At 42.5% G+C, this 9,602-nt stretch overlaps 1 protein-coding gene across 1 annotated transcript in view; it reads right to left on the reverse strand.

Annotated features, from left to right (window-relative positions):
- Positions 1 to 8,760, reverse strand: part of PPP2CB (protein phosphatase 2 catalytic subunit beta) — a 35,785-nt gene extending 27,025 nt beyond the window's left edge. The window contains exon 1 of the mRNA XM_019801339.2: positions 8,665 to 8,760. The gene's annotated coding sequence lies outside the window, so the exon portion shown is untranslated. The remainder of the gene's footprint in view (positions 1 to 8,664) is intronic.
- Positions 8,761 to 9,602: the final 842 nt, after the last annotated feature.

Consider the following 9,602-nt stretch of genomic DNA (forward strand, 5'->3'; position numbering starts at 1 on the left):
GCCAAATCTATAAACGAAGCAGATTAGTGGTTGCCAAGGGATGGGGGAGGGGAGAATGGGGAGTAACTGCTAAAGGGCAGAGCTTCTTTACCAGGGTGATGAAAATGTGTGAGATACTGGGGTTAGAACAAAATTATTTATGGATTTGAATCCTACCCAATCATTTCTCTTTAATACAGGCAGTTCTCACTTTGTATTAGTTCCTCTCTGCATGAATTTCAGTCTCCAAGGTTTAGTTAAATTGGGCCCCCAACAACATGGTTCAAATTTAAGTTACCACAGTATATTTACTGTAATTAAAAATTCTGCTGCTGGTACAGAAGTCACTACCTAAACAAAAGGTGCAGCAGCATGATCAATAACCAATCACATCGCTTATTTCAAGTCTTTTAGGGATGGGTCAGACCACATTGGTTATCAGGTTTATATCCAGACAGCAAAGTGTATACCTGTGTTGCCTCCTTATCTTTTAGTAATAAACTCATGCGGCATTTTACAAAAATGGATACTCAAAAGAGGGATTTGGTCAACAATGATGAAACTGCAGCAAAGAAATGAAGAGTGGTAAGACTGAAAATGAATTTCAAATAAGAAATACATAGAAGAAATGGCCGACTGCGGGATGTGGATACTGCTACCCCTGGAGAGACTCTAGACATGCAGCCAGGAAATAAATGTACTTAGTGACATAAATAAATAAGGAAACTTATTGACATATATGAGGAAAGTGGTTGTGGCGAAAAGAATGAAGATATCCCAGAGGAAGTGATGCTGGCAAAAAGCTCAGTAGAGGAGCTCTCAGAGATATCTTGCAACACTGAAAGCATAAAGGAGAAAATGTTGGGGGGCGCCTGGGTGGCACAGCGGTTAAGCATCTGCCTTTGGCTCAGGGCGTGATCCCAGCGTTCTGGGATCGAGCCCCGCATCAGGCTCCCCTGCTGGGAGCCTGCTTCTTCCTCTCCCACTCCCCCTGCTTGTGTTCCCTCTCTCGCTGGCTCTCTCTCTGTCGAATAAATAAATAAAATCTTTAAAAAAAAAAAAAAAAGGAGAAAATGTTGGAATCTGATCCAAACCGAAGAAAAAAGGTAAATCAGAATCTTAGCATATTCCTTAAAGTAGCATTTCTCAAAATGCAATCTGGAATTTTTTTTTAAAGATTTATTTATTTATTATTTGATAGAGACAGCCAGCGAGAGAGGGAACACAAGCAGGGGGAGTGGGAGAGGAAGAAGCAGGCTCCCAGGAGGAGCCCGACGTGGGGCTTGATCCCAGGACTCAGGGATCACGCCCTGAGCTGAAGGCAGACGCCCAATGACTGAGCCACCCAAGCACCCCACAATTTGGAATTTCTAGATAACGAGACTTGTGATGTCTTTAAAAATACAAATTTTTGGACCTGCCAAGCCATAATCAGTCTCTGGGATGGAATTAAGGAACCTGAAGTTTTTATTTCCTTTCCAAGTGATTCTTATACACAGACACAGTTTAAGGAAAAGCTGGACCATTTTGACTACACAAAAATGCTAAAAGGTCCAGTAGACATTTTTTAAAAAGGGAAAGAATATTTTAAACATTAAATGGCTAACTTTCTGCATTTTCAGAGTTCACAGAATCAAGAAAAAGAAAATGTTATGAAATTACAACAAAGAATATACCAACTCAATTAGAGGGAAAATAACCTCACATCTTACACACTCTGATTCTGATAAATCTACCCATGTTTTCCTCATGTATTTTGGCATTATGTTTCACTTATTTATTAAAGTTCTTGTCACCTAAGATTTGTTATGGAGTAAAAATCTGCGTAGTTAAGAACCTTACCCACAGAGAGGTCTGGCATCTGCTCTTGCCTACTGGGATGTGATTGCTAGGCCCCAGAATGTCCTGCTTCATGTAAGTAGTCTTTGCCTAGGGGCTCTGACCACTGGACAGTCTAACACGTTGATTTATGACGAGGGCTTTAGGTCACCCAGTGTCCATTCTGCCTCTGAAGGAACTAGAGATCGAAGATATCAGGCCCTCCTGAATATGTCTCTCCCCTTGGCTGACTTTAATCTGTATTCTTTCCCTGTAATCACGAATATAACAGCTTTCAGTGAGTTCTGCGAGGCCTTCCTGTGAATTACTGAACCTGGGAGCGCAGTTTTGGAACCCACCGAACATGCAACTGGTGTGACACATGACAGCAGTCTTGGGAATTGTGCCCTCTAATTTCTGCAATACCCTTTCAGATCACAAAAGTAAATCACTTTATGAATAATTTGCAAGGCTTTCTCCGACCACTCTACTAAAAGAGCCTCTGAAACTCAAGCCCATCACTCTCCCCTATCCTCTGCTTTTTCTTCCTACCAAGAACCACTGCCTGGCGTTCTATTAAATCTGTGTATCATCTGTCCCCTCTTCTGTTCACAGCTGAATTTCCGGTACTCTGAACAGCGTCTGGCACATAGGAGTACAACTAAAATTTGTTGAAGCTATGGTGTAAAAACACAATGACAGCATTTATTCAGCCACTCTTTTCTTTCTCATTTCCCACAGAACAAGTGCCTCTCTTGCTACCAAAGCAAAGGCAAGACTGCACTGAGCCAATTCTCCTTATTCAGGACATAAGTATCACGTGGGAAATCTTTCAAAGGCAGAAGAAACTTAACAGCTACTTTCCTCTCTATGAAATGGGAAGAACAAAATCAAAGGATAGCCTACACACTACCTTGGCACATTAAAAAAAATTACATGCTAAAAAGTCACTTCAAACAAAGTTTCACAGAGGACTGCATGGGTGAGGGACGCCCGGGCGGCTCAGCTGGTTGAGTGTCCAACTCTTGGTTTCTGCTCAGGTCATAATCTCAGGGCGGTGAGATCGAGTCCCAGGTGGGGCTCTGCAACCAGTGAGGAGTCTGCTTGAGATTCTCTCTCTCCCCCTACCCACCCTCCACCCCCACTGGCCCTGGTTTGTGTGCTCTTTCTCTCTAAAAATAAAGAAATAAAATCTTAAAAAAAAAAAAAAAGACTGAATTGGTGAGGACACAGTCTCACCTTCCCATCCCATTCTCAAAGTAAAATGACTGTCTTTGTATAGAACACTATTTAGCAGATCTTCAATGGAATTTTGCACACTTTTGTTGAACTATATCATAGTGGTATTGTAGTACAAGTCAGTTATCTCAGACTGCATCTCAAGGTTACCATTTAACTCTTTTGCACAAAAGTTATTTCATTCAAAGTGCAGTTTGCAAGGCACAATAAACTGTCCCAGACTACAAGAGGCAGCAAACCAACTCTAAGCTTGAGCTTCCCCATTCCCTAGAAAAGTAACCGAATCTGTAATAAGCTGACCTCACTCTCTACCTTAATATGATTATTAAAGAAATTTAGAATTGAAAAGTAATGTTATAGGCAGTATAGACAAGATTTAACGAATAGTGTGAAAGAAAATGCTTCTTTATGTAAGTTACTTGAAAGAACCAAGATTAGGTTTACATTTAAGTTACGTTTACATGAAGGAGAATTATAAGGAAATCAGTTCAAAATAATTCAGAATTCCTATTTAATCTAAATGAAACTCAAATTCTCATACACAATAGATTACTCTATGATTTTAATGCCATTCTTCTTAGAAAGACTAAGTTCAGAAAATAGATATAGTTTATATAGTCTAAAACACAGTGACTGTTTTGGCATTAATTTTATCTTCAAAGTCTGGTATTTGGTTTACTTTTACCAAAGAAGGACTTCATGCACTAAGTCCCTCACAGTATTTATCCCGAAGAAAAGATGAAGAAAAATTTCTTCGGATCTTCAAATCAGAACAGAAGACACAGGCTACAAAAAAAACTACTCCTTGTGGGGAGAAAAGTGTATAATGTAGACTTTCATTTTATCTGTCTACAGATATTGTTTCAGGCATCATATGTAAGTCAAGAAATGAACTGATTTTAAAGCCTGCTCTAGTCATTAGCGGTTCATGCTAGTCTAGTTTGCTTCAGCTTCTTTACCTGTCTGCTGAGAGGCTGGCCTACACAGGCGTGGAAAACGACAACTGATTCACTCAGCAGAACTGGGTTTTAACCTCATATTCCACTGTAATCAGGTCATTCTGTCTTACAGTAAGGAAGGAAGGAGCTACTTTCTGCATCAGTGCGTTTCAGACTCTGTCAAATGGACGACCATAGCTTGAGGGAAATTAAAATGAAGTACCAGTCAGGCTTCCTGGCTGTTACCACCGATTTTTAGCTACAACCTATCAAAGAAAAAAGTAATCCAAGAGATTTTTTCTCTATGCACAAAATTCACTTTTACTAGAATCTAATCTTCATTAAGATGGTTTCAGGCATTCAGGAATTTAAGCATGCTATTTCACATGAATGAGGTAAGTAATATCCTAATGATATTCCTATTTCAAGGCTGAAGCCACAACCCAGAAACCTATCCATTAGTCTTACATAATATTTATGTATTTATATCCCTACAAAAGCCTCAAACATTTTCTCAGTAGGCGCTTTATAATCATCAGAATATAGACCTGCGAGCACACAAACAGGTTAAATTTCGGCACCTACTTAGAGTATCATTACCGAGGTTCTTCAGTATAAAAGTTTATCAGGTAAAAGAGCCTAAAAAGTTTCTCTTCCTGCAATGCTACCAAGAGTTAAATATAGTTCTAGTCACACAATGTCCTGCACAGCGCCAGACTGGCTCTCCGGGCACACTATCTTTTAAAATTACCGTACACACTGCTGTTGCAGAAATGAATCACAGAAACAGTTGCTCTATACACTTAGGTCTAATTTGCAATTAGCTTCAAAAGCTGGTCCTAATTTAAGAGCTAGTCCTCTCAGAAGATGTGCCTTACTGTTTTAAGTAAACAATTTTTTTCTGCACAGAAATGACCTTGAGAGACAGACCATCCATCCATACCCGTATTTTTTCTAGTTCTTCCCCATTTGGGATTAGGATGGATCCTATTTTTGCCACTACCTCACAACAGGGCTTTTATCAGTACCACTTTGGTCTCAATTTCAGCTGACTCCTTCAGTTTTTAGGCAACCTGAATTAGAACAGGAATTTAATTTGAGGCGGAAAAATCACCACCATATAATGCAACTTCCTATAGAGTATATTTTCAGCAGACTCCAAAAAAATCCTGTTATTTAAAACAAAACAAAACAAAAAACAACAAAAACCAACCAACCAATCCAGTCACAAAGAATTAAACAAAAAGAGGATCTCTATAACTAGGTTTAACATTTTCTTTTTCTTTTTTTTTTTTTTAAGATTTTATTTATTTATTCGACAGAGATAGAGACAGCCAGCGAGAGAGGGAACACAAGCAGGGGGAGTGGGAGAGGAAGAAGCAGGCTCATAGCAGAGGAGCCTGATGTGGGGCTCGATCCCATAATGCCGGGATCACGCCCTGAGCCGAAGGCAGACGCTTAACCGCTGTGCCACCCAGGCGCCCCTATTTTTCTTTTATACTCTTTCTATATGCCTGCCATTCTTGACCTAGAAAGGTAGAGGAAGTATTAAGGAGACCAGGCAAGGTCTCCTTAGCCAAGGCCAAGTTTAAAGTTACTTCACAGAATTGATAGTAATCCTAGTACTTTGTGCTTTAGGTAACAGGGACCACATGAAATACTGCAACTTATTTTTCAGGATTCTACAACCACTATATAAAAACCTCTTTTGAAGTACATTCTCCATAGAGAAGTCATATCAACACATCTATTTATTTTGCATCTTTTCACAAAAGAAAATGAGACAGATTTAAAACAAGATAAAACGGCTATTTTTATTTGTTTTTTCCTAAGATAGCTTATTGCTTAATGGTACTTTATACAGGTAGTATTTTAATACTCACAAACATCCCAGGATATAGGCAAATAATATTATCCTTGTCTTCAAAAAGGAACAGAGGTGCAAAGAGACTGGGTGGAGCCAGGGTCTGAACTCAGACATGCAGACTCTTAGATTTTACTGTAAGTAAACATTACACTTGTCAGGAAAAAAATGTTAGGGATAGGGATGTAAAATGGAACCAAAGACTCAGGTTAGAAGAGAGAATATATATGCCACCAAGGAAGGCCACAGTGGCTAGAATACGGTTGTAAGACTAAGCTCTGCTCAAAATGGTAGCGAGGAAGGACTACTACACTTCTCCATTCCACTGGCAACACGTGGTGGAGGCCAAAGATAAATGATTGGGGATTTTCACTTAAAAATTCATGCCTAGGAGCACCTGGGTGGCACAGCTGGTTAAGCATCCCACTCTTGTTTATGGCTCAGGTTGTGATCTCGGGGTGATGGGATGAAGCCCTGTGTCGGGTTCTGCACTGAGAGGGGAGTCTGCTAAGTCACTCTCACTCTGCCCCTCCCCGCCGCGCGTGCGCTCTCTCAAATAAATTTTTTTTAAAGATTTTATTTATTTGACAGAGCATAAGCAGGGGGAGCAGCAGGCAGAGGGAGCAGGAGATCAAATAAATAAATCTTTAAAAAATAAAAATAAAAGTTCATGTTTAGTGGATAAGTACAATTTTTTTTTAAGTGAGGAACATAAAAGCTTAAATATAGACCTATAAGGTCCTAGGGATTGGTAGTCCAATTTATTTAAGAGCTAAAGTACAATAATCTCTCTTGACAAATACAGAAAGATTCCTCAAGATTTAAGTGTGACTGAGGGGCGCCTGGCTGGCTCAGTCAGAGGAACAGCTCACTCGTGATCTCAGGGTTGTGAGTTCGAGCCTCCCCCCCTCGCGTTAGGTATAGAGATTACTTAAATAAGTAAATTGAAAAAAAAAAAAAACACCCACAAGAACAAAGACTTAAGTGTGACTGAGTAGCAGTACAGTATTCTTCTCTAGGAATATCTTTTTTTTTTTTTTTTTTTTTTTTAAGATTTTATTTATTTATTTGACAGAGATAGAGACAGCCAGCGAGAGAGGGAACACAAGCAGGGGGAGTGAGAGAGGAGAAGCAGGCTTCCAGAGGGAAAGCCTCCTGTGGGGCTCGATCCCACAACGGAGGGATCATGCCCTGAGCCGAAGGCAGACGCTTAACGACTGAGCCACCCAGGCGCCCCACTAGGAATATATCTTTAAATTATTAAGAGAGTCTAAGGGAAAAACTGAGTCAACACCAACTTTGTCCGTAACTTCAAATCTGTATCTAACGTTCACGGCAGGGTTAACAGACTCAACTAATTTCAAAACTAGGTATTTCAAAATTTAACGCTGACATTAGACCTTGAGAAAGCAATTTAAATTTTAGGACTCATAAATTATAGGTTATCAAACAAAAAAACCTGAAAGTCCACGTGACGCTATAAGTAATGTTTGTTTCAGAAAGAAAAAGTACTACTGGCTTGGCGGTTCTGTTTACAGAAATTCTCCTGTGTTAACAGAGTTATTTAATATATAAAGATCTTAGGTAACATTACACTTGTTAAAAACACTATTCTAACTTAATATTAGCTATTATTCCACCATCCCTACGTTGCATAATTTTAAGAGTGCCCTATTATTTCCTTCTCCAATGCATTTCTGAGGCATTCTGATTTCCAAACACAAACTATCAAGTCTTCTAGATATGCCTTAAAAATACAAACGAACCCAACAACCTTAAGAATTTTGTTACCTTCATATAGAACCTTTCTACATATAAATGTGTGAAAATTATTTAATCCAGATTATAAAAACTGAATGAGAAAAATTCTAGACTTTTAAAGAGTGTGAAATAATTACAGCGGTTAAGAAAACAATGGATACAGAATTCAGAAAGTAGCCCAAGATCCAACAGTCAGGAACGACTGTAAGCAGTTAACCACATGCATATTTTATTACTCTTTGGTATAGGAAAAACCACCACCACCAAAACCCCAAAACACTTTACATGTAACAGAAATAGAAAGAACTTTCTGAAACGCGCTGCCCTGCACCAAAAACACGCACCCCATTTATCATTTCAAGTAATCACTGTTGTCAAACTTAAGACATACTTTCTCATTTTTGACAATCAACATACGCTTCCAAGAGGCAGTGCGAAGACTAGTCACCGTCTGTTTAAGCCAAAGTCAACCTCTATTTAAAAACCAGTCTGCCATTACACCCACCTCTCTAAAAACAAACGCTTAGCACATTTCGTCAGTGATTTTTGAAGGGCCCAATTCACCTGACAAAAATCCTACATCTAACAAGTTAATTAATACTATCATCCAGGTTAACTTTCGGTGCATTTTCAAATAAGAGATTGCATTACATTAATTTGCCGGCATTCTAAAGCGCCGAGATCGCCAGTCCTCATGTGAAACGTTAGGGTCAGTAATCCCCAGGAGGGCGTCGGTGACCCCAATAAAATCTAGGGCGTGGATTCCCGGTGCCACGTTTCCCCTCCCATCTACACGGGCCCTTTAGGCCAGTGAAGTGAGCTTCCGGAGGGGGCCGCAGGGTGGGTCCGGAGGGGAGGCAGAGAGGCCCGGGGAGGCCAGCTCAAGCCCGGTCCTGGAATGGCCCGTCCCGCCGCCCAGGTGGACGTCCCAGCAAAGAGACACAGCCCCGCAGGGCCCCGGACCCGCTACGCCGGGCACAGCGCGGACAGGCCCCGGAGGGGAGGGGCCGCCGCGGACGCCCCCACCCGGCCCAGCGCTCCCGCATTTCTCCTCTGTTCTCTTACCTTTTCGCACAGAGTCCGCACTTGGTTCTCGTTAAGCTGTTTACACTCGTTCAGCTGCTCGACCCACTGGTCCAGCTCCTTGGTGAACGCCTTGTCGTCCAAAAAAAAAAAAAAAAAAAAAAAAAAAAAAAAAAAAAAAAAAAAAAAAAAAAAAAAAAAAAAAANCCCGCCGCCCCCCTCCCCCCCCCCCGCCCCTTCCCACCCCCGCTCCGGGCGCCGCTCCCCTCTCCCGCCGCCGCCGCGGCCGCCAGCTCCCAGCGGGAGAGGAGGGAGCGAGGGAGCGCGACTGCGGGCCCCTCGCCCCGCCCAAGGCCAGCGGGCGGCTCCGGGCGCGCGGCCTCGAGGAGACCCTCGCCCGCCCGGCTGCGCGCCCCGCGAGTCGGTAAAGGGCGCGGGGAGGTTGGCGGGAGTGCGGCGCGGGTCTGCGGCGCAGCACCTGCCGGACGCTAACCGCCGGCCTCTCCCGGCTCTCTCGCCCCTTCTCTCGCTCTTTCTCTCCCCTCCCCCTGGGTTTCCGTCATCGCCCGGGCATTTCCGCCGGGAACAGGCGAGCCGGCGGCGCCGCCAAGGCTCGGGAGGCGAGGAAGGATGCAGCGCCCCCGTGTGGCTCGGCGGATAAACGGCCTCGGGGGAGGGCGCGGAGGGTGGCCCCGTTTTTCCCCTCCTCTCTTCTCTAACCTTCCCAACTTGGGGTCCGGACTAATAGCTCCTGGTCCTTTCATCATATCCTTTTCTCTGGGAGCTTAGACCCACCTCAGTTTCCCGCAGTGTTATTTCAGCGCTCTGGAGAGGAACTCGGAAACCTGTGCCTTTTCTCAGCAACGTTGTCTCTCCAGAGTCTTGCACTCTCCCACAGCAAGCATTCAATATTTATTGGGTGTGTAAATGAGTTCTTTCTAGCCTTATCTCTGCCACTAACTAGCTGTGGACCCTAACGT

The sequence above is a fragment of the Ailuropoda melanoleuca genome, chromosome 18, assembly GCF_002007445.2.
Source record: "Ailuropoda melanoleuca isolate Jingjing chromosome 18, ASM200744v2, whole genome shotgun sequence".
NCBI lineage: Eukaryota > Metazoa > Chordata > Mammalia > Carnivora > Ursidae > Ailuropoda > Ailuropoda melanoleuca.